At 45.5% G+C, this 24,583-nt stretch overlaps 1 pseudogene; it reads left to right on the forward strand.

Annotated features, from left to right (window-relative positions):
* Positions 1–570: 570 nt before the first annotated feature.
* Positions 571–20,962, forward strand: LOC129040823 (XK-related protein 8-like; annotated as a pseudogene).
* Positions 20,963–24,583: the final 3,621 nt, after the last annotated feature.

Here is a 24,583-nt window from a genome sequence, read left to right on the forward strand (position 1 = left end):
AGGCATGAGCCACTGCGCCTGGCCCCAAAAACTTGTTTTCTGAAGAAAAAGTTTGGTTTTAAAAATATGTGAGAATGAGCAAGAGAAAAGGAGAATCAAAATAAAATGTATTAGGAACCAGATAATAAATGTTAAAATCAAGAGATTACCAAGAACAGACAAGCCCACCCTGCCTGCCTGCTCTTCAGTATGTTATTGGGTCCTTCCAGGGGAAGTGACAGTACATGTCTGGTCAATGAGCTTGTGATGAGTGAATGGGATTCCCTCCCAATAGGCAACTGAGAGCAAAGTTCTGGGTGGAGGGTCCTTGGTGCATCCTCCACTTACTCTTCATGCCAGTGGGTACCCCAGGCCTGCCTGTCCAACCTCTGGACTTTCTTAACTCTGCCCCAATCTCCATCCTTAACCACTCAGGGCCAGCCTCTTACATGGGATTCCTCCTTCCAATCTAACCCTCCTCCAGCCCCTCCCCTGTGTGGCCGGGGTAAGGCAGAGTCTGATCCCATCTGGCCTGTGACCAGAAGTGCCCAAGAGGCAAGTGTCCTCTTGCCCACAGGACCCCAGGAGATCATGGGCACACTGAAGTTTGAGAACTACTGCCTCAGGCAACTTTATAACATGCCTTTCCAATTCAGGTTTGGATCCAAATCCTCATTCCAGTACTTATTAGCTGGTTATAATTTTTTGTTTGTTTTAAAGAGGCAGGGTCTGGTCAGGCTTGGTGGCTCATGCCTGTAATCATAGCAGTCTGGGAGGCTGAGGTGGGCGGATCACTTGAGGTCGGGAGTTCGAGACCAGCCTGCTGAAAATGGCAAAAGCTCATCTCTACTAAAAATACAAAAATTAGCTAGGTGTGGTGGCGCATGTCTGTGATCCCAGCTACTCCGGAGGCTGAGGCAGGAGAATCGCTTGAACCTGGGAGGTGGAAGTTGCAGTGAGCCGAGTTTGTGCCACTGTACTCTAGCCTGGGCAACAGGTGACAGAAGCAGACTCTGTCTCAGAAAAAAAAAAAAAGGCAGGGTCTCTGTTGCCTGGGCTGGAGTACAGTGGCACAATCATGGCTCACAGTGGCCTTGAACTGACTGGGCTCAGGCAGTCCTCCTGCATCAGCCTCCGGAGTAGCTTGGACTACAAGCTCGTACCACCAGGCCCAACTAATTTTAAAAAATTCTTTGTAGAGATGGGGTTGCTGTGTTGTCCAGGGTGGTCTCAAACTCCTGGCCTCCAGTGATCTTGTTGCCTTGCCCTGTCAAAGTGTTGGGATTACAGGCATGAGCCACTGCACCCAGACCTTATTAGCTTCTTGATCCTGTTTCTGCATCTGTAAAATAGGCTCTTGTGAGTAGTAAACAGGACAAGGTTTGTGATGAGCTTGGGACAGTGCTTAGCCAGCAGGAGTAGAAGGTGTATCAATCCCCCCACCTTTTATTTTTTTGAGATGGAGTCTCGTTCTGTCGCCAGGCTGGAGTGCAGTGGCAAGATCTCGGCTCACTGTAACCTCCGCCTTGCAGGTTCAAGAGATCCTCCTGACTCAGCCTCCTGAGTAGCTGGGACTACAGGCATGCACCACCACAGCCAGCCAATTTTTTGTATTTTTAGTAGAGGCGGGGCTTCACCGTGTTAGCCAGGATGGTCTTGATCTCCTGACATTGTGATCGACCCACCTCGGCCTGCCAAAGTGCTGGGATTATAGGTGTGAGCCACCGCGCCTGGCCTCGATCCCTGTTTTACAGATCAAACAAGTTCAGTGAGGTTAGGACATCGCCGAAGGCCCCATAGCATGGATGTGAGGAGCCAGGTTGGAGCCTGTGTGCATTCATTAGATGGGTGGGAGGCTGAGGAATTCACAGGACACTAACCTGGCCTCCTGGGCATCTGTGTGTGCTGCCTAGGTGCATGCAGGAGCTGCGGCAGGGGCTGCTGGTGTGGCAGCAGGAGGAGCCCTCTGAGTTTGACTTGGCCTACGCCGACTTCCTCCCCCTGGACATCAGCATGCTGCGGCTCTTTGAGACCTTCTTGGAGACGGCACCACAGCTCACGCTGGTGCTGGCCATCATGCTGCAGAGCGGCCAGGCTGAGTACTACCAGTGTGAGTGAAGGCCAGTGGCTGGCCCCCCTGTCGTGGCTTGGGGAGTCTCTCTCAAATGTCAGAACTGTTTTTATTCTTTTATAAAGGCTGCTTAGAAAACAGGAGAACAGGCTTTAGTCAGGCAGATCTGGCTTGAAACCTAAAGTCACTCTGCAGCTGTTTGAGTTTGGACAAATGCCTTGACCTCTCTGAGTATGTTTGTTCTCATCTGAAAAATGGACATAAATCCTCCTGCCTCATAAGGTTGATGAAAGGATTAAGTGAGGTGATGCAAAGAAAGCCCATTTCCTGGTACATAACTTCCTGGTACAGTCTCACTCTGTCATTGCCCATAGTGGAGTACAGTGGCCTGATCATTGCTCACTGCAGCCTTGACCTCCCAGGCTGAAGTGATCCTCCTGTCTCAGCCTCCTGAGTAGCTGGGACTACAGGCGTGTGTCACCATGCTGGCTAATTTTTCTTTTCTTTTCTTTTCTTTTTTTTTGGTAGAGACGAGGTCCCACTTTGTTACCCAGGCTGGTCTTGAACTCCTGAGCTCAAGTAACCACCTATCTCAGCCTCCTAAGGTGCTGGGATTATAGGTGTCGGCCACTGTGCCTGGCCCACAAGTCTTAATTGTGACTTTTATAATTTTGAAGATAATAAAGTGTGTAAGGTGCCTGATACAGAGTAGGTAACTTTTTTGTTAAGAAACAATTTAATACATTGGGAGGTGCACAGGTTGCGTGAGGTCAGAGTTGGAGACCATCTTGGGTAACATAGTGAGACCTCATCTCTTCAAATTTTTAAAAAAGAAACAAACAATATATTGAATGCCTTCATCCAGTCAGGTTTTCATTGTACATCTCTTTTGTGCCTGTTACTGTGCCGAGGACACAGCAGTGAACAAGATGAACCCAGCCCCTGCCCTGCCAGGATGATAAACTAAAACAAGTAGCTACTGTACAGCATGTTGAGTGACTGGAAAAGGGAGAGGCAGGTGGCAGAGGCTCACAGGGCCCCCTAAGCATGGGTGAAGTTTATAGTGAGGAGCTTTGGGAGGGTTTTTGCCCATAAAAGGAAGGTGACTTGCCCATTTTCACAGACCCAGACAGTGGCCAAGCTAAACAGGGCCCCCACTCACATCCGATTCAGGGTCCAAGCCTTCCCCTTTGCCTTCCTTCACCGCTGCCATAAATGCCATAGCCTCTCAAGGAACCAGTCCTCATTCTGCCGTCACTTGCTGTGTGACCCGGAGAGCCTTCCTGTGGAAGATGGAGGTTGGACTTGATCTCCAAGGGCCCTTTCATCTTGCTAGTCTGAGTCTATATATTGATTGAAAAAACAATAATAGCGGCTGCCACTATTAGCCAGGTGCCAGCTATTAGCCAGGGCCGGTGGGAAGCGCTTATAGTCATCATTGCTCATGTTCACAGCAGCCCTGTAGGTTTGTGCTATATTGATCTCCATTTTTAAAGAGGTGCAGAAAGGTGAGAGACTTGCTCTGGGTCACTGGGCACTCACTAGGCACATGTTTTTGTCTGTTGAGGGTGGGGGATATCTAGAACCAGGGCGAAGTGCAGACAGTCTGCACTGCATGTGTGGCAGGGGGAGGGTGGCGAAACAGATTTTCCCTACTTTTTACTTAGCAAACATCTCTTTCGCTGCTGTTATGTGCCAGGTACTGGGCTGCTGGGGGATCCCAAGTGAGCAGAATCTGTTTTCTACCCTTGAGGAGCTCAGAGATAAGGAAATAGATAATTACTGTGTGATGAGACTCCAGACAGAGGTGGGTGGCATGTTACAGGGATACCTGACACAGCTGAGTGGGTGGCATAGGGTCGGGGTGGGTGACACCAGGGGCTCTTCAGGCTGGGGCCTGCGGGGTAATGGAGGAGTAGGCCGGGGAAGTGGGGCATGTGCTTCTGGCGACCTAACAGCCTGGGCAGAGCTTGTCAAGGTCATGGAAGGTGGCATGCTGGGGAAACTGGAGGAACATCAGCCCTGCTGAGACCTGGGTGAGGGTAACAGGCACAGATCTGTTTCCAGGCTAGGAGTGGGTTCTGGGTGCCTAATAGGTTCCCAGTAAACATCTGTTGAATGACTGCGGTGGACGGGGACAGGAGGAAGCAGTCAGGAGATGTGCCGGTGCCACTTGCATCCCTCTCTGGAGGCCCTTGTGCTTCTGCTCCAGGATGGACAACCAGGAGGTGGGATAGGACCCTAGGACCGACCCCTGTTGTAAACTTCTGGATCTTGGAAAATCAAGACTAGGGGTCAGTCCAATGGCCTTTGGTCTTGGAGGGGAGGGGAGGGGAGTGGGGAGACCTTCTGTCCACACAGCAGGGACATCTCTCCTGGCCCTGAGGGCAGCTTTAGCGAGAGCCTGTTGCCACCCCATAGGATTTTCTACTCCCTTTTTGAGACTAAGAAAGACGGAACTGAGACTGTTGATTTTCAGACACAAGAAAGGCTTGTGTTCTTCCCAGAAAGAAAGGGTTATGGGGCCCTGGAAGACGCCCAGGGTACAGCCAAGGCCCAGGGGGTGCTGAGTGCTGGGTGGGCCACAAGTCACACCCTCTCATCTTTGACAAATACCACCTGGATATAGCACCTATGCAGCAAAGCACTTTGGTGAGGGGCAGGTTCCATATTAGGAGTCGTAGCTTTGTTTTTGGTTATGGGAACTCATTGGGTCTTCTCCAGCTTCAGATTTTCCTTCAACAGACGAGGATTCTAATACCTACCCCAGGGTTGCTGGGAGGGCCCCCACGGTACCCGTGACCTCTGGGGAGTGCCAAGCAGGCTGGCTCCAGGAGTCACTGTTCCCTCCTACTCCTTGCAGGGGTTGGCATCTGCACGTCCTTCCTGGGCATCTCGTGGGCACTGCTCGACTACCACCAGGCCTTGCACACCTGCCTCCCCTCCAAGCCCCTCCTGGGCCTGGGCTCCTCCATGATCTACTTCCTGTGGAACCTGCTGCTGCTGTGGCCCTGAGTCCTAGCCGTGGCCCTGCTGCTGCTGTGGCCCTGAGTCCTGGCTGTGGCCGTGTTCTCAGCCCTCTTCCCCAGCTATGTAGCCCTGCACTGCCTGGGCCTGTGGCTGGTACTGCTGCTCTGGGTCTGGCTTCAGGGCACAGACTTCATGCCGGACCCCAGCTCCGAGTGGCTGTACCGGGTGACAGTGGCCACCATCCTCTATTTCTCCTGGTTCAGTGTGGCTGAGGGCCACACCTGAGGCCGGGCCACCATCCACTTGGCCTTCCTCCTGAGTGACAGCATTCTCCTGGTGGCCACCTGGGTGACTCATAGCTCCTGGCTGCCCAGCGGGATTCCACTGCAGCTGTGGCTGCCTGTGGGAGGCGGCTGCTTCTTTCTGGGCCTGGCTCTGCGGCTTGTGTGCTATTGATGGCTGCACCCTAGCTGCTGCTGTGAGCCCGACCCTGACCAGGTGGACAGGGCCCGGAGTCTACTTTTCTCAGAGGGGTATCAGCTGCCTCAGAACAGGCGCACGACACAGTTAGCACAGAACTTTTTCCCCAAGGCTAAGGCTGAGGCTGCTTCGCCAGTGAAGGGAGAGGTGAACGGCGTCCTTTGAAGCAGGATCAGACCCAGCCGGCAGAGATGGAGAGTGACTGCTGGCAGAAGGCAGGCGAGGATAAGCTAAGGATGCTGCTGTGGCCTCCATGCACTCAGCAAGAGTGGGACGCCTGTGCTGGGCCGGGCACCAGGGATGGTGCTGAGTGGGGCAGAGGCCTGCCTCCAAGGAGTTCACAGTGAACAAGGTGAGAAGGGCTGGGTCCTGCAGGGTCAAGAGCCCCAATTACATACAAGACACTTTGGGAGGAAAGAAGACTACCTTTTCTTTTCCCCCTGCCATTGGTATAGCTGGTGCCCCAAAACTTCCACCTCACTCCCTGGCCACCTGTAAAATGATTGCTACAGGGGCTGCCCCCCTTAGCTACCCTATCCTGGGCTAGAAGGCCACAGGGGCTGTCCTCTAGAATTCTTCCTCCCCTCTCCCACACCATTCATTCAATTCATGAAACAAATCTTTGCCGAGAACAGTTTATGTGCCAGGAACATCATTCTGTCCTTGCAACCTGGAACAGGACAAGCTACCACCTTAGCTTCATCCCCTACTTGCACCAACCAGTCCCGGTTAGATCTCAAATGCCAAAAGCCAGGGATGCCCAACTCTGGGCAGCCCCAGTCAGAATCTCTAGGATCTCAGTGAAGCTGGCCTGGCCTCTGCTCCTCCTCTCGGGGCTGCTTTTCAACCAAGAGGCTTGTGAGCCTGGTCTGAGCCTTGCACAGCCACTGAGTATTTTTTATTCCTTAGCCAGTGTACCTCCTACCTCAGAGTCTACGTGAGAGGGAGAGAATGTGTGTCCCTGTGGGTCTCCGCAAGTGACAGATGTGTTGTTTTATTAGGTTATGATTAAAGGTATTATTAGGTTATGATTAAAGTATTATTAGGTTATGATTAAAGCCTCATGAAATCTTCCAACGTAGTCTGTCATCAAACGAAATCTCCTATGGAGTTCAGAGCCTGAACTGGAAGAGGTCCAGGGACATAAAATCTACCTCTCAAAATCAGTCAAGGTCCACGGAACAGAGAGGACTGGCTTAGGTGGGGCTTCTCAAACTCGTAAAGTTTCAGGAGCTGGTGAGCCAGCCTGGGGTTAACAGCTCAGCTGGAGATCAGAATCCAGATCTGGGCTGACTTAGTGCATCCTCTTCACCACCAGCTCTGCTGCTGGGCCCAGCGGGAGTGGCCACAAACACATTTAGGGCCAGGAAGTCAATATAGGAGCCTGGCGAAGAAACGTCTTTTTGCTGGGAGCTCTGAGAGGTTAAGTGATGAGGTGCCTTAGGAGATGCGGATGTGGTGGGTGATGGTGCTGGGGAAGTGGAACCTTTTGCTGTTCTAGGAGGTCTGTGGTTTGGAGAAACAAGGGACAGAAAAGTCACTTGAGATGGAGAAGAAAAGGTTCCAGTCACCGCTGTGATGAGATCCAGGATAGTCTCAGCTCTGTTACTATTCTGGTGGAGACACAAAAACCAGGATGAGTAAAACATTGAGTATATCAGACGGTGTTAAGTGCTAAAAGAAAAAGGGAAACGGATGTGGAGAGAGAGTAGGTATTTGTGTGTTGGGGGTGGGAATTACAGGTTTGTATAGAATGGAGCTAAAAAACTGCCCTTCAACTCCCTCCCTTTCCTTGGCTGGCCTCTTCCCCCACATCTCCCTGTTGTTTCTCCACAGGGAGCTTTGATTCATTGAGAAGCCGAAACAGAGTGGGGAGAGCCATGAGGTGCAGCTAGTGGGAGCCTAGGGCGGCAGAGAAGGATGACCAGAGGGCCTGGGGGCAGGAGTGTCACCTATGAAGGGAAGGGATGCTGGGGACAAGCTGCATTGTCGGCTCTGACTAGGTGGGGCGGGGTGGTGTAAACTATTACTGTATGCATTATGCAAATGAAGGAACTGAGACTCGGTCATGAGGGGGATTCAATTCTGATCCTTGTCACTCTGAGGTGGGTGTCCTTTCTGCGCTAACCAAGCTTTGTCTCTGCTTCTCAAGGTGATGATAAAACTACTCATTCATAAAGCTCTTCAAGAGGGTGGTGGTTTTGAGTTGTAATTTCAATGAAGAGGGGGAAGAAGAAGTAGAAAGAAACTAGGTTTATTTTTATGTTTTGGAATATTGATTGAAAGAATCAAAAGGAAATAAGAGGATAAGGCAGGAAAGGTGGAACAAGAGCTAAACAACAAAGCCTGGAAAATAGACTAATATCTTAAAAGGCTGATGGATTGAAGGAAAGATTCCGGTGAGTGGGGGGACAACTGAAGGTATGAATCATGGGTAAAGAGGAGGGTGTGATGGTCTTTGCCAAGCGCCAGCACTGGCAGTGGGAGTGTGTGGGGCGGGGTCTAGCGCTCATGTTCACGACATAAAGGAGGACCTGGGCCTAGAGCCACTCAGTAAACTGGTGGCAGAGCCGGGTTAAACTTTGGTCTCCTGGCCCCACCTTCCAGGGCTCTTTTCTCTATTTTGTGCACTTGGAGAAGGTAGTTAAAAGATCAAAGATGTGGAAAGCACATATGAAAAGTTAAGAGGACACCCACATAGTAAGAAACTTAGGGCCAGGTGCGGTGGCTCACACCTGTAATCCCAGCACTTTGGAGACCGAGGTGGGAGGATCACTTGAGCCCAGGAGTTCAAGACCAGCCCTGGCAACATAGTGAGACCTTATTCTACAAAAAATAAGAAATAAGCCAGGCGTGGTGGTGTGAACCTGTAGTCTCAGCTACTCAGGAGACTGAGAAGGGAGGATTGCTTGAACCCAGGCTGTAGTGAGCTGTGATCATGCCACTGTGTTCCAGCCTAGATGACAGAGTGAGACCCTGTCTCAAAAAAAAAAAAAAAATCGAATTTAGGCTTACCACTTGAGTTGGACTTGATACTCCTAAAAACTGAGGGGTAAAAAAGAGGTGCAGGTTGAGGTGCCAGGAACAAAGAATCCAAGACTGCAGCTTTGAGGCTTTCAAGGGAAGAGGGTCCATCATGACCAAGAAAAAATTTTCAGCACATGCTGTGCATGTACCAGATGCAAGGAGTGCTACAAAAAGGCTGAAGATGGCGACCTCCAGGGAATTTAGTCACCCCAGCAGGAAGGCAACCATTCCAAAGACATCCCAACACTGTATAACAGCCACAGGCAGTTAAGCTAGTCAGGAAAGTGAGCTCCCAGAGAGAATGGAAGGAGAGAGGGAAAACTGAAGAAATGTGTAGAAAGACAAAAATAAGGTTTAACATTATGATTTTAGACAAGGCAGCATGAGGAAATGTAAATTTTTTTAAAGAAAGTAGTTAGATAAAATATCCAAATAGAAATATGTCTTGTAAACCATGACAAAGCTCACAGCCTATGAGTACAGAATGTCACTTTTTTTTTTAAACTTAAAATATTAAAAATGCCAGATGTGGTGAAGCATGCCTATAGTCCCAGCTGCCCAGGAGGCTGAGGCGGGAGGATCTCTTGAGCCCAGGAGTTGGAGGCTACAGTGAGCTATGGAGCCACTGCACTCCAGCTTGGGTGACAGAGCAAGGCTGTCTCTAAATAAATAAATAAAAATAATTACATTCAAATAAAGTAAAAAGTCCAAGCACTACAAAAAGGTTTAAAAAGTCTTACTATCACTACCACCATCCATACTCTTCCCACTATTAACAATTTATTTGTGACTGCAGAAAAGTATGTTACGATTATATGGAAATTACTCATAATTTATCACATTCATACACAACACACACACTTTTAGAAATGTGTACACACGGGTCGTACAGTACACATTCTGTAGCATGATTGCATAGTAATATATCTCAGAGCTCAAACCACCTTTTCAAAATCTCTATGGAGTAGTGTGCTATATGGTATTACATCATTATTTAGTGAATTTACCATTGATGGGCATTTAAGTTGTTTGAAGATTTTGATGTTAGAGCTATAGAAATGAACATACTTGGCTTTTTTTTTCTTGTGTAACCTAAGGTAAATGTTTGGCAGTGGAATCACTTGGTCAAGGGGTATGTCCTTTCTCTTTCTTTCTTTTTCTTTCTTTCTTTCTTTCTTTCTTCTCTTTTGTTTTCTTTTCTTTTCTTTCTTTGTTTTCTTTCTCTTTCTCTCTCTCTCTCTCTCTCATTCTTTCTTTCTTTTTTTGAGACAGAGTCCTGCTCTGTCACCCAGGCTGGAGTGCAGTGGTGTGATCTTGGCTCACTGCAACCTCCGCCTCCCAGATTCAAGCAATTCTCCTGCCTCAGCCTCCCAAGTAGCGGGGATTACAGGTGCCTGCCACCACACCCGGCTAATTTTTTTGTATTTTTAGTAGAGACAGGGTTTCACCATGTTGGCCAGGCTGCTCTCGAACTCCTGACCTCAAGTTATCTGCCCGCCTCAGCCTCCCAAAAGTGCTGGGGTTACAGGAGTGAGCCACTGTGCCTGGCTTAATTTTTTTTTTTAATTGTGGCAAAACACACCTAAAAATTACTATCTGAATCATTTGTTCAGTGTACAGGTGAGTGGTTTTAAGTACATTCATATTGTTGTGCAACCCTCACCACCAGCCATGTCCAGAACTCTTTTCCTCATCTCGGACTGAAACTCTGTGCTCATTCAACATGAACTCCCCATTCTCCCCACTGCCCTCCGTGTCCCTCCTGCTAGCAAACACCATTCTGTTTTCTATCTGTATGATTTTGACTACTTTGGCTACCTTGTAAAAGCAGAATCATTTGTCTTTTTCTGACTGGCTGATTTCACTTAGCATAATGTCCTCAATATTCATGTTACAGCATGTATCAGAAATTCCTTCCTTTTAAGGCTGAATAATAATATATTCACTGTATGGAGGTATATATTTTAAATTTGCAGACAGATATTCTGAAATTGTCCTTCTAAAAGGTGATACCTTTACTCCCACCACAGCAAGTAGGTCCAACCGCACTTCCCCCACCCTCACCAATCCTGCTTACTATCTAGCCTCTTCATGTTGCCAGTTTACTCCATGGAAGAGGAATCTGGTTATTGTTTTCCTCTGCATGTATGAGTAAGGCTGGTCACTCTTTTACAGATTTATTGGCAACTTTTTTTTTTTATTGTTCCTCCTGTTATGTTTACCCCCTGTTTTCTCTTGGGCTGTCTTTTTCTTATTAATTTGTATGTGTTCTTAATATATTAAGAAATTAGCCCTTTGAATATCTTATGTTGCAAATATCTGTTCCCAGTTTATCTTTTTACTTCGTACATAGATCTTCTTGCTGTTTACTTTTTATTTTATTTATATATTTTTTTGAGACGGGGTCTCACTCTGTCACCCAGGCTGGAGTGCAGTGGTGCGATCTCAGCTCACTACAGCCTACACCTCCTGGGTTCAAGCAGTTCTCCTGCCTCAGCCTCCTGAGTAGCTGGGATTACAGGTGTGCGCCACCACCCACGGCTCATTTTTTTGTGTTTTTAGTAGAGACAGGGTTTTGCCATGTTGGCCAGGCTGGTATTGAACTCCTGACCTCAAATGATCTGCCTGCCTCGGCCTCCCAAACTGCTGGGATACAGGTGTGAGCCACCGTGCCTGACCTATTTTTTACATTTTATTATGGAAAAATCCAAAATATAAAAATATATAAATCAAATATATTAAAAAAGTAGAGAAAAGAGTACTCTATGTACCCATTACCAAGTTTAATCTCTACCACACCTCAAATTATTTTGAGGGCCAGGCATGGTGACTCACACTTGTAATCCCAGCACTTGGGAGGCAGAGGTAGGTGGGTCACTTGAAGCCAGGAGCTGGAACCAGCCTGGGCAATATAGTGAGACCCCATCTCTAAAAAAATTAGCTGAATGTGGTGGTGTGCACCTGTAGTCTTGGCTTCTCTGGAGGCTGAGGAGGGATGATCACTTGAGCCCAAGAGTTGGAGGTTAAGTGAGGTATGATTGAACCACTGTACTCCAGTCTGGGTGACAGAGTGACACCCTGTCTCTTAATAAAAAATTATTTTGAAGCAGATCCCAGACATCATTTCATCCACAAGTATTTTCAGTGTATATCTCTAAAGACAAAATTTTTTTAAAATGTAACTATAAAACTATAATCATATGTATGTAGTTTTTAAATATAAAACTGTTCATTTCTAAGCAAACATCAATCATTTTCTATATGGTGTCTGAGTTTTGTGCCTTGCTTACAAAGTCTTCATAACAATATTATAAATAAATTCACCCTTGTTTTCTTCTAGCATTTATTTTACTCAGAAACCATTCTTTAAATTCAAAATTATTGTCCAGTGCATGCAAAGTTCTTAAGTCCTGGAAAGAGACAGAGTCACAGGGTCATCAGAGCCAAGAGAGTGAATTTCCCTGCCCCCTTTCTCACCTGTAGAACATCTACTGCCATGAAACAGTAGACGTTTCATGGCAGACCCTGTCCTCCTGTTCCTTCTGTAGACAACCTTCCCGACCTCACTATGTGGGTCAGAGCCTCCTATGGACTCCTTCGCCTCTGGCTTCCTTTTTTTTTTTTTTTTTTTTTTTTTTTAGTGAGAGTGTTATTAAAACATAATTCACATATAAAAGTACCCTTTTAAAGTGTGCAATTCAGTGATTTCAGTATATTCACAGTTGTGCAATCCTTGCCATTATCTAATTTTACATTTTTTTCATCACCCCCAAAAGAAATCTTCCACCCATTAAGTGATCACTTCCCATTTTCATGTCCCCCGAGTCCCTGGCAACCACTAATCTTTGTCTCTATGGATTCCCAAGACATTTCATAGAAATAGAATCAAAGTATGTGGCCTTTTGTGTCTGACTTCTTTATTGCTAGTACTTTTAGAGTTTCATTTTAACATTTTACATCATACTCTTTATGGAATTTACTTTGATGAAAGAAGTGGAGTTATACAGCTTGACTCTTTTTTTCTCCCAGATAGTCCTGCCATAGTCTCAACACTGTTTTCTGAATAATTCATCTTTCCTCTCATGGATTAGAAATGTCACCATTATCATCTACTAAATTCTCATTTTAGTTTATTTCTGGATTTCCTATTTTATTCCATTATCTATCTAAATCTTTGCTAGAATCAAACTAGGTTTTTTTTCACTTATTTACTTATTTTAGTGATGGAGTCTTCCTATGTTGCTCAGGCTGGCTTCAACCCATCCTCCTGCCTCAGCCTTCCAAGTAGCTGGGACTACAGGTGCGTGCCACCCCACCCAGCTTAAATGTTTTAATTCTTGTAACTTCAAAATGTATTTAAATATTTAATCTAACTGCCTCCTCTCGCCTAATATCTTTCTGTTGAGATTTTCTTCCTGGCTATTCTTTCTTGTTTATTTCTACAGATGAACCCAATATTATCTTGTAAAATGTTGAAAAGAAATTTTTAAATATTTTTATTGGGATCACATTGAGTTGATAGATTAAATTTAGCAAGAATTAATACCCCTTAACAGAGATTTTATATTTTCTTTATATGGTCCTGCCTATTTCTAGTTAAGTTTATTTTCAGATAAATCGATGATAGTATTGCTATTTAAATGGGATCTTTTCTTTCATTGTATTTTCTAACTAGCCATTTTGTACAGTAATTATACAAAAAGTAACTAACTACTAAAATTGTGTTATAATTTCTGTTAGCTTTTCTGGCAAAACAAACCACCCAATACTTAGTGTCTTAAAATAAGAAACGTTATTTCTCAACTCTGTGGGTCAACTGGCAGTTCTTCTGGTCTGGGCCAACTCGGTTTATTTCTGCAGAAACCTGGCACTTTAATTGGCCTTGATAGATGAGAGTGGCTTCCTTCAGATGTCCGGTAGTTGGTTCTGTGTCAGCTGGAGCAACAGGGATGAAGAGGCTCTGTGTTTCTCATCATGCCGGGGCTAACCTAGGCTCATTCACAGAGCAGTGGGCTCAGTCTCTTAAAATGGTAAAAAAAGGGCAAGTCCCAACACACAAACACTTTTCAAGTTTCTGCTTGCATCATGTTTGCTAATGTCCCATTGTTCTAAAGAAAGTCACATGGTTGAGCTCCTAGTGTGAAGAAATATACTTCATTTCTGAGAACTGCAAAAGATTGTAGCTGTTTTTGCAATCTCCCCCAGATTCCTAACATTTCTTTTTGGCCTATTTTTGTCAGGTTTCTAGTTATTATTTGATACCATTTAAATTAATAAATCCTCCCTTAAGAGGTAATTTTAACTCTTTATTTTCTTACTTAATCGTACTGGTTAGGATTTCCAAAACATTATTAAAGTATAATATCTTACTTTAAAAGGTTACTGATGGGCCTGTAATTCTAGGGCTTTTGGAGGCTGAGGGAGGAGGATCACTGGAGGCCAGGAATTTGAGACCAGCCTGGGTGACATAGAGAGACTGCCCACTATTTCTACAAAAAAATTAAAAAATTAGCCGAGCGTGGTGGTGTGCGACTGTGGTCCCAGCTACTTGAGAGGCTGAGGTGGGAGGATCACTTGAGCCTGAGAGGTCTAGGCTTCAGTGAGCCAAGATCGTGCCACTGCACTCCAGCCTGGGTGACAGAGTGAGACACTGTCTCAAAAAAAGAAAGAAAAAAGTTACTAATGGTTATCTAATGGGGTCATGGGATTACAGGGCTTCCTTTTTATTGTTTTGCTTCTTGCTAGTCTCTACTTTTTCTACAGTGAATATGTGTTACTTATATAATAAAATCGTTCGTTTGTTGGCACACCATCACTTTGGGATGGCTCAGAGCGTCCCAGTTCACCCCAAAGTGTAAGCCACAGTAACCATCCTGGTTGTAACCAGAATCTTTATTCTACAATTTGGAATTGGAGTCTCCTTATAATCTAAAGATTTTGTAGTTGTTAACGTATTAACATTTTTGATTTCATAATATTTTCTTACATGTCTTTTAAGCACATACTTCTGGCTGGGAGCAGTGGCTCATTCCTGTAATCCCAGCAATTTGGGAGGCCAAGGTGGGTGGATCACTTGAGGTCAGAGGTTCGAGACCAGCCTGGCCAACATGATGAGACCCTGTCTCTATTAAAAATACAAAAATTAGCCAGGCCTGGTGCCAGGCACCTGTAGTCCCAGCTACTTGGGAGGCTGAGGCAGGACAATCGCTTGAACCCAGGAGGTGGAGGTTGCAGTGAGCCGAGATCATGCCATTGGACTCCAGCCTGGGTAACAGAGCAAGACTTTGTCTCAAAAAAGCAAAACAAAACACATACTTCCTCAAAGTGCCATATGGTACACGTTAATTTTTTTATTAAAATTTTTATTAAAAAAAATACATCTGTGTAGTGTGAGAACAAAAAAAGAAAAAGCATAATATCGTCTTTCTTACTTTAATGGAGATTAAAGTATGATGCTGATTTTTTTTTTTTTTCGTTTTTGAGATGCAGTCTTGCTCTGTCACCCAGGCTGGAGTGCAGTGGCGCGATCTGGGCTCTCTGCAAGCTCCGCCTCCCGGGTTCATGCCATTCTCCTGCCTCAGCCTCCCATGTAGCTGGGACTACAGGTGCCCGCCACCACCACACCCGGCTAATTTTTTGTATTTTTAGTAGAGACAGGGTTTCGCCATGATAACCAGGATGGTCTCGATCTCCTGACCTCGTGATCTGCCCACCTCAGCCTCCCAAAGTGCTGGGATTACAGGCCTGAGCCACCGCACCTGACCGATGCTGAATTTTTATAATGGCAAAAATAATCTAGCTATTTCTAAGATACTAAGACTCGTTTTTGTTTTGATTTTGGTTTGTTTGTTAAATCAGGAATGAATGTTCAATTTTGCTAAATGGCATTTCAGTATCTAGCGTGATGATTATACTTTTTCCTTTGATCTGTTAATATAGTAGCACATTGGTACAATTCCTTTTTTTTTTTTTTTTTTTTTTGAGGAGTCTCACTCTGTCACCCAGGCTGGGGTGCAGTAGTTCGATCTTGGCTCACTGCAAACTCTGCCTCCCGGGTTCAAGCGATTCTCCTGCCTCAGCCTCCCGAGTAGCTGGGATCATAGGTGCCTGGCTAATTTTTGCATTTTTAGTAGAGACAGGGTTTCACCAGGTTGGCCAGGCTGGTCTCGAACTCCTGACCTCAGGTGATCCACCCGCCTCGGCCTCCCAAAGTGCTGGGATTACAGGCATGAGCCACCATGCCCAGCTGGTACCATTCCTAATAATGGACCATGCCTGCATTTCTGGAAGCTCACTGAGTTGAGGAGTTTTTTTGTTATTGCTGGTGTAGAACAATTATGTCTCCATACATCTGCCTATTCTGGACATTTCATAGAAATGGAATCATACTATACATGACCTTTTGTGTCTAGCTTATTTCACTTAGCGTGTTTTCAAGTTTCCTCTATGCTGTATCATGTGTCAGTACATCATTCCTTGTTATGACCGAATAATTTCTCATTGTATGGATAGACCACATAGAAATGCTTTTACGGCATCAACCAAGTTAATGTTTGTATCGTCTTCCTCCTTTATTTCACATCTCTAGTGGATTACATTATAGATATTCTGGTGTTAGAAAACCCTTTTGTTCCTGAGATACACTTGACTTGGTGGTGATTATTATTCATTTAATAAATTGCTAGATTCGATTTGCTAGTATTCTATGTAGAACACTGGTATCTTTCAATAAATGAGCTTAGCCTATGTTTTATATTTCTTTTGCTTTCCTCATTTAGCTCTGGTATAGGGTTATGCTAGCACAGTAACATTTGTATAAGGTAGGAAATATTTCTTCCTTAAAAGTCTGATAGACCCTAGCCATAGAAGTCATAGGATCTGTTCCCTTTTGGAAAGTAGGTCTCACCTAGTATTTCAGTTTCCTCTCTAGTTATTGGTTTATCCAATCTTTCTGCTTCTTCCTGGGTCAGTCTAATGTGCAAGCAGTAATGTGTACAAAACAGTCTGATGAGATATCACAAAACAATACGCAGGTCTGGCCGGGTGCAGTGGCTCACACCTGTAATCCCAGCACTTTGGGAGGCCGAGGCGGGTGGATCACGAGGTCAGGAGATCGAGACCATCCTGACTAACATGGTGAAACCCCGTCTCTACTAAAAGTACAAAAAATTAGCCGGGTGTGGTGGCGGGCACCTGTAGTCCCAGCTACTCGGGAGGCTGAGGCAGAAGAATTGCTTGAACCCGGGAGGTGGAGGTTGCAGTGAGTCGAGATCGCTCCACTGCACTCCAGCCTGGGCGACAGAGCGAGACTCCGTCTCAAAACAAAACAAAACAAAACAAAAAACACCCAGGTCAAGAAATACAAAATTGCCAATATTCCAGGAATCGCACTGGTGATGGCTCCCAATCACTGCTTATTTTCTTTCCAAAGTAATTATTACCTTAATTTCAGTGATAATTATTTCCTTGCTTTTCTTTATAGTTTCATCTCATAACCATGGAACCCCAAACACAATAGTTGTTCTTCGCCTGTATTTAAATGTAAAAAAATTTAATTTTAGTTTTTGTAGGTACATAGTAGGTGTATATATTTATGGGGTACATGAGATGTTTTGATACAGGCATGCTACACATAACAATCACATCATATAAAATGGGGTATCCATCCCCTCAAGCATTTATCCTTTGTGTTACAAACAACCCATTTATAATTTTAGTTATTTTTAATGTACAATTAAATTATTATTGACTATAATCACTCTGTCATGCTATCAAATACTAGGTCTTATTCTTTCTATTTTTTTGTACCCATTAACCATGCCCACCACCCACAACCACCTCCACTACCCTTGCCAGCCTCTGGTAACCATCCTCCTACTCTCTATCGCTATATTTAAATTTTATATAAATGAAGTTACACAATATTTATTCTTATAGACTGGCTTGTTCCACTCAGCAACATGGTTTTCTCCCCCCATGTCCTGTTTTCAGTATTTTGCAGCAGAGTGCCCAACAGAACATAATTGCAAATATTCCACTGTGCAAAAGAGGTGCTAGCACTTAAGCACAAACAGGAGACATGATTCTTTTGCTTTAAGTAAATACTTAAACACAACTCAGGTCCTACAAGTATCTGGACTCTAGGTCTGAGTAGTGGAGCTGACTCCTGCTTGGGCCCACAATGATGTCATGATTTCCCCCTTCCTCTCAGTGATCAATACGTGGCATCAAGTGCCAATGGTCAAACGTGATCACAATAAGCTCCTTTTCTAGAGCCTTCCGCAACCCTCTACAGACACGAACTGGCCAGGATAAAGACGATTAGAATTTTTCGGTCAGTGATGTGTACCAGTTAAGTATTTTAAGCCTGTCCATGGCTAAACCCCGTCTCTACAAGAAATACAAAAATTAGCCAGGCTGGTGGCACCTGCCTCTAATCCCAGCTGCTCGGGAGGCTGAGGTGAGAGGATCACTTGAGCCTGGGAGAAGAAAGAGAGAGAGAGAGTGGGCGGGAGGCGGGGAGAGAGAGAGAAAGAGAGGCGGGGGTCGAGAGAGAGAGAAAAGTATTCTTCATGAGACTCTTTTCTTTTACTGGGGAGACAGATGCATTTAGGTGATTTTCTTCAGCTCATCCTACAGGACCAGCAGGTCCCTGTTTCTGAGGACCACACGCCCTTGAAGAAAGCTTTGCCCCTTTCCTCTCTGAAGATGGTCCTCCAACAATCGAGGGTGCCTGTGTACTCGAGGTCAGCCTCTTTGTGCCTGGACTGCATCTGCATCCCATCCACCTAGGCAGGCAGATCATCTGAGGCCAGGAGTTCGAAACCAGCCTGGTCAACATGGTGAAACCCTGTCTCTACTAAAAATACAAAAATCAGCCGGGAATGGCCACACGTGCCTATAATCCCAGCTACTCAGGAGGTTGAGGCAGGAGAATCACTTGAACCCCAGATGGAGGTTGCAGTGAGCTGAGATAGCACCACTACATTCCAGCCTGGGTGATAAGCAAGACTCCATCTCAAAAAAAAAAAAAAAAAAAGAGTGTTATGTGTCGCTGTTGTTACTCTTTGTTCAATATTTTTTTTTATTTTTTGAGCATACCACTCTTTGTTTATTCATTCTTAAGTTGACAGACTTTAAGCCAGTTTCTAGTTTGAGATAATTAAAAATAGAGCTGCTATGAACATTCATGTATATGTCTCTTAGAGAACATGTGTACCTATTTCTGTTGGGTATATTCCTATGAATGGGGTTGTTGAATTGTAAGTTATATGTAACTTCAACTTTGGTAATTATGATAAAAATTTTTTCCAAAGTATACCACTGGTATAAAAATAGACCAATGGAACAGAATAAAGAGCCCAGAAATAAAGCCAAATAATACAGCCAACAGATCATCGACAAAGTAAACAAAAACTTAAAGTGGGGAAAGGACACCCTATTCAACAAATGGTGCTGGGATAATTGGCAAGCCACATGTAGAAGAATGAAACTGGATCCTCATCTCTCACCTTACACAAAAATCAACTCAAGATGGATCAGACACTTAAATCTAAGACCTGAAAGCATAAAAATTCTAGAAGATAACATCGGAGAAACCCTTCTAAACTTTGGCCTAGGCAAAGACTTCATGACCAAGAACTCAAAAGCAAATGCAACAAAAACGAAGATAAATAGATGAGAGTTAATTAAACTAAAAAGCTTCTGCACAGCAAAAAAAAATAAATAAATAATCAGCAGAGTTAACAGACAACCCACAGAGTGGGAGAAAAATCTTCACAATCTATACATCCAACAAAGGACTAATATCCAGAATCCAGAACTCAAACAAATTAGCAAGAACAAAACAAGCAATTCCATCAAAAAGTGGGATAAGTACATGAATAGACAATTCTCAAAAGAAGATATACAAATGGCCAACAAGCATATGGAAAAATGCTCAACATCACTAATAATCAGGGAAATGCAAATCAAAACCACAATGCGATACCACCTTACTCCTGCAAGAATGGCCATAATCAGAAATAAAAAAATAATAGATGTTGGTGTGGATGTGGTGAAAAGGGAACACTTTCACACTGTTGGTGGGAATGTAAACTAGTACAACCACTGTGGAAAACGGTATGTAGATTCCTTAAAGAACTAAAAATAGATCTACCGTTTGATCCAGCAATCCCACTACTAGGTATCTCCCCAGAGGAAAACAAGTTCACTCTTGGTCCTTTACATTCCGTGGGGAGAAGCAGTAGAAAATTACCGGGTTATTCACCCCGAGTCTAAGCAGCTGAATAGGAAAAGAGCTTTAATAGCCCTGTTAGGACCTAGGCCAAGGACTTTTCCTTTGGGTTTGTTGTGAATGATTAAAGGTTAACGGTGGCATTTTTCTTTCAGCCGAGGCAACCACCTCAGTAATGATCCTAATTGGATCCAACTGGGGAACTCCAGAAAGTTTCAGTAACAAATTTGCAACGGTTCTGGGCCTTTTAATATGGATTCACAAAAGATAATGAGGCTATCCTCTCATTTCTACCCTATGGATGAGGAAACTGACATTCAGACAGGCCATGGGATCTACCCACTCCCTCATAAAGAACCGAAGGACCAACATTCGCGACAGGACCTCCCGTTTGGCATTTCGTTTTCAGATGTGCCTAGAAGAGGGAGACAACAGCTTCTTGGACTGTTGAAACCTGGTTCTGCTTGAGCTGTCAAGATATCACCTAAATCCTATCCACATTTTGTGCACCAAGTTTGTGGACGCCTACCACCATTCATTCATTGCAGTGGCTCAGAGAAGATGAAAAGAGGACTCTTGGTGGCCAATGAAGATCCTCAACAGAGCTCAGATGACCAGAGTGGACTGGCTTCTACCCTAAATACACATCACGATATTTCTCACTCTGACCTTGCTCTACTTTATACAACACCACACAGCTCGAGAGTGGCAGAGCTGCCCTGGGAATCCGAATGCTGTCTGACTCCAAAGCCTTACTCTCAACCACCACTCTGATGCCTCCTATTATTTCCTGAAATCTTCAGTATAGTCATTATTATGAAGAAAAAAAAGAGGAAGGAAGAAAGGAAGGTAGGTAGGTAGGTACGTAGAGGGAGCCCCTCTATCTCCATTCTTTGTTTCCATGAAGAACCTCCAGTCCATTTTCAGGGGTGTGTTGTTGTAACACACTTTCTGGCTCTCTCTCTCCCATTTCTGTCACTCATTCTCCCCAAGGAAGAAGCGATATGTGGATGATATGACTGGAAGAAGTCACTCTTTCGTTCGGTGGTGTGCTGGTAAATGTTTAGCAGCTGGCTTTGGGGCAGCGAGAAAGCCCTGGATTGTAGCATGTGCCGATTTCCATGGTGTAAAAACACTTCCACCATAGCTGCTTCCAAGTATGTAAATTGTACCTCAATAAAGCCAATTTAAAAAGTAAAGTCAACCAGTTTGTAAAACTTTTGGGACTTTAACATTCAGTCCAGCAAGCTGTTACCTGCTGGATCCAGCAACACACAACCTGTAACATGGTGAGCTGGGTCTCAGCTCCCTGCTCTTCACAGACTCCAGAGCTCTCTCCTGTTTGCGGGGTTCCTCATCCATCCTTCCATTGCTTCTGCTGCTGCCCTGAAGGCATCACGTTTCTCCCCTCTCCTCCTGGGGCACCTAACTCTCTTAACAGTTTAGGACTTTGAGGAGTTTTGCCTTTCACAAAAAGAAAGAAGGGGAAAAAGGGTTGTCTCAGCAGCTTTCGCTGTCTACCCCGCAGCACAAATTCCACTTGATGGAGGAACACAATGGTCAGACCCCGTGCCGTGAAGAAGAGAAAGGGAAATTCGAATTTGGAAGGAGCTCTACTCTCCCCTGCTCTGTCTTCCACAAGAGAATGGGGCAGAACATTCTTTAGTCTATATCTGTCGCACGTGAGTTGCCAAAGACCACAGTGCCTGGTGGGTGACATCTCTCCAGGCTTTTGAAGACATCTGAGCCTGGATTTTGAGCATATTCCTGATCTCCCTACTGGGAGGGTCTTCTCCTTCAAGGTCTGCCTTCTGACAAGCCCTAGGTCTTTCCCACCTCCAGTGGCTGGGTGGGCTGGGGGGGTGGGGTCAGGGTGGAGATGTGAGCGCATTGTGATTGGCAGCCCCACTAGAACCCCATGGAGTGGAGAAGTGACCTTCTCCAAAGGAGGGGAGCGTACAGTTTCCGGAAGGGAGGAAGGATGCGGTGAGAACCAAACGCATCCATGCAGGATTTCAAATATAAACGACTCTGTAGAATACAAGCACCTACTCCTGGCAAGCGAAGCCAGAGGAAGCATAAGAATATAAGAGACGGGGGCTTCGGCGACGGCATGTGACTGAAACCTCACATAACACTCCACCTGCCCCAGTCCAGCCAGCCTGCTGTCCACAGTGTGCCCACCAATGTATCAAACCTCCGCGCTTTATTTCCTGGGATCCTGGTCGGGCTCCCATTAACCTGTGTTGTCCCCACAGCTCCTATACATGGGAGAGGGCGTGCGTTGGGCCAGATTCCAGAGCTGGGGCCTAATTTGTGATGAGATGCCCTGGAAGGCAAGCGTGCTTTGGCATGTACCTGATCAATAGCCAGACACCCAGGTCCGGAGGTGTCTGAGTCAGTCGGCAGGACGCTGGGCACGTCTAGGTTCAGAACCTCCGCAGTTTTTCCCTTGGCTTTCCCGGGGCTTGTCCACAGCGCCCCCTGCTGCCCATTCTTGGTTGACTTTGTGTCTTGTGGGTCCCTCATCAGATCTGTTCATGAAGCCTAACGCAAGGTCCTCCCTCCAGGGTGACACAGTGAAGTCAAGTAACAGATGTGGAGACGCTTTGGAGAGCTTGAAACAGAAGACTACATAATGGCAATGGGCCAGTATCATAAAGCCAAGATTGAAGAAGACAGAACTGAATGCTTCCCTCATCTGCCAATCTTGCCTTATCTTTCAGTATCATCCTGTTTCAGTGGACAGAAATCAATCCATCATATATTTGAGTCCTGGTCTTATAACCAAGTTAAATTTTGCCTAAAATAAGGCCCTGCCTCAAGGAGATCATGGGTTTATTTTATTTTATTTTATTTTTTTTGAGATGGAGTCTCACTCTGTCACCCAGGCTGGAGTGCAGTGGTGCAATCTCCTCTCACCACAACCTCCACCTCCTGGGTTCAAGTGAGTCTCACCTCAGCCTCCCAAGTAGCTGGGATTACAGGCATGCACCACCATGCCTGGCTAATTTTTGTATTTTTAGTAGAGACGGGGTTTCACCATGTTGGCCAGGCTGGTCTTGAACTCCTGGCCTCAAGTGATCCTCCCACCTCGGCCTCCCAAAGTGCTGGGATTACAGGCGTGAGCCATCACGCCCGGCCAAGTCATGGTTTAGAAAGGGGAGATGGTCAAATATAATTGTTATGACTGCCATAGTACCTACTATGTGCCAGATACTTTGTCTAGGTTTTTAACCCTTACAACACATCCCTAAAACATTGTACAGATGAAAAAGCAGAGGCACAAAGAGACTTAAAACATCCCCAAAGTTACACAGTTACTATAAAGCCAGTAACTGGCTCTATGTCTATGTGACTCCAAAATCTGTTTTGTCCCCTTCTGTGCCTATGCACAAAGGGCAGTGGGAACATGAATGGAGGTGGAGGGAGGGGTAAGAAGGAGACAACAGTGGTCTACCCTCTTTATGTAATAACAGACTCCCTCTTTTATCTGACAGCTGCTCCCTGACAAGAGGAATACCCATTCTTTCTTCCTAGATCAAGAAAGAGGGTCCAAGGCATGGTCAATCACAACGCTGTCCCTCCAGTCACGGGCCAAGTGCTGGGCACACGTCACCAGCCAGGCTACTCTTAGCCTTTCCCATAATTTTAATAACCTGAGACTGCGAGAAAGAAGCCTCACTCTCTCCTGGGGTGATCAAACTGTATGTAAGTCTAGAGTTCCCTGTGAGTAGTCTCCCCTAGCAAGAAGGGATGAGACCAACTCATAATAAGAAGCCAAAATACATGTACATATGAGTGTGTGTGAGAGAAAGAGAGAGAGCTGGCAGCATTGTTTGAGTGTCTGGATCTAGCCGTTCCGGTGGTGGCTTTGTCTAGTCCTTACTTATATGAGTTAATACATCCCCTTTTAACTGAAGCTAGTTTGTGTTGGGTTTCTGTCCCTTAAAGTCAAGAGTCCTGAGAAATACAATATTGGTCAAAAAAAGTCTTCATAGAACAGGTGAACCAGGAAAAAAGGGATTCACCAGAAAGATAAGAAGAGAGGCAGAGGGTGAATGTAACAGCAGCTACACTTGAGGAAGTACAAGCAGCTCAGGATGACTTGAGCTGAGATGTGTAATCCCAGCACTTTGGGAGGCCAAGGCAGGTGGATCACCTGAGGTCAGGAGTTCAAGACCAGCCTGGCCAAAATGGTGAAACCCCATCTCTACTAAAAATACAAATATTAGCCAGGCGCTGTGGCGCACCCTTGTAATCCCAGCTACTCCGGAGGCTGAGGCAGCAGAGTCGCTTGAACCTAGGAGGTGGAGGTTGCAGTGAGCTGAGATCGTGCCATTGCACTCCAGCCTGGGTGACAAGAGCGAAACTCCGTCAAAAGAAAGAAAGAAAAAAAAAGTTGAACTAGATTGGGTCTGATGCAGTTGCAGATTTACAAACCGTGCCCCTGCCTTCCTGCCGACACCTTCCACTCCTCATTCTTGAGGGATTAGGGATGGAGGTCATGCTTCTGTATCGACTTCATGCTGACCAGGGGCACTGAGTCCCCTAAAGTGAGAGGAATGAAACTCTTGGGCTTCTGAGTTCAAATGAGTTCTGGGGTCACCTGGAGTAGCTTGAAGGGCTGGTATTGTAATACAGGCTGAAGGTGGAAGTGTTGGAGCCTGGAGGACAGACAGCTCACCATCTATTTAAATAGGACCGAAAAGTAACAGAACAGTGGCCACGAGGGGCCCCAACAGAGGAAGAAACCAGGTGAGGTGTGGTATAGTGGACTCGACTGCCTTCTAAATCTCAGTGGTTGGCCGGGTGCGGTG

Source organism: Pongo pygmaeus, chromosome 6 (assembly GCF_028885625.2).
Source record: "Pongo pygmaeus isolate AG05252 chromosome 6, NHGRI_mPonPyg2-v2.0_pri, whole genome shotgun sequence".
Classification (NCBI taxonomy): domain Eukaryota; kingdom Metazoa; phylum Chordata; class Mammalia; order Primates; family Hominidae; genus Pongo; species Pongo pygmaeus.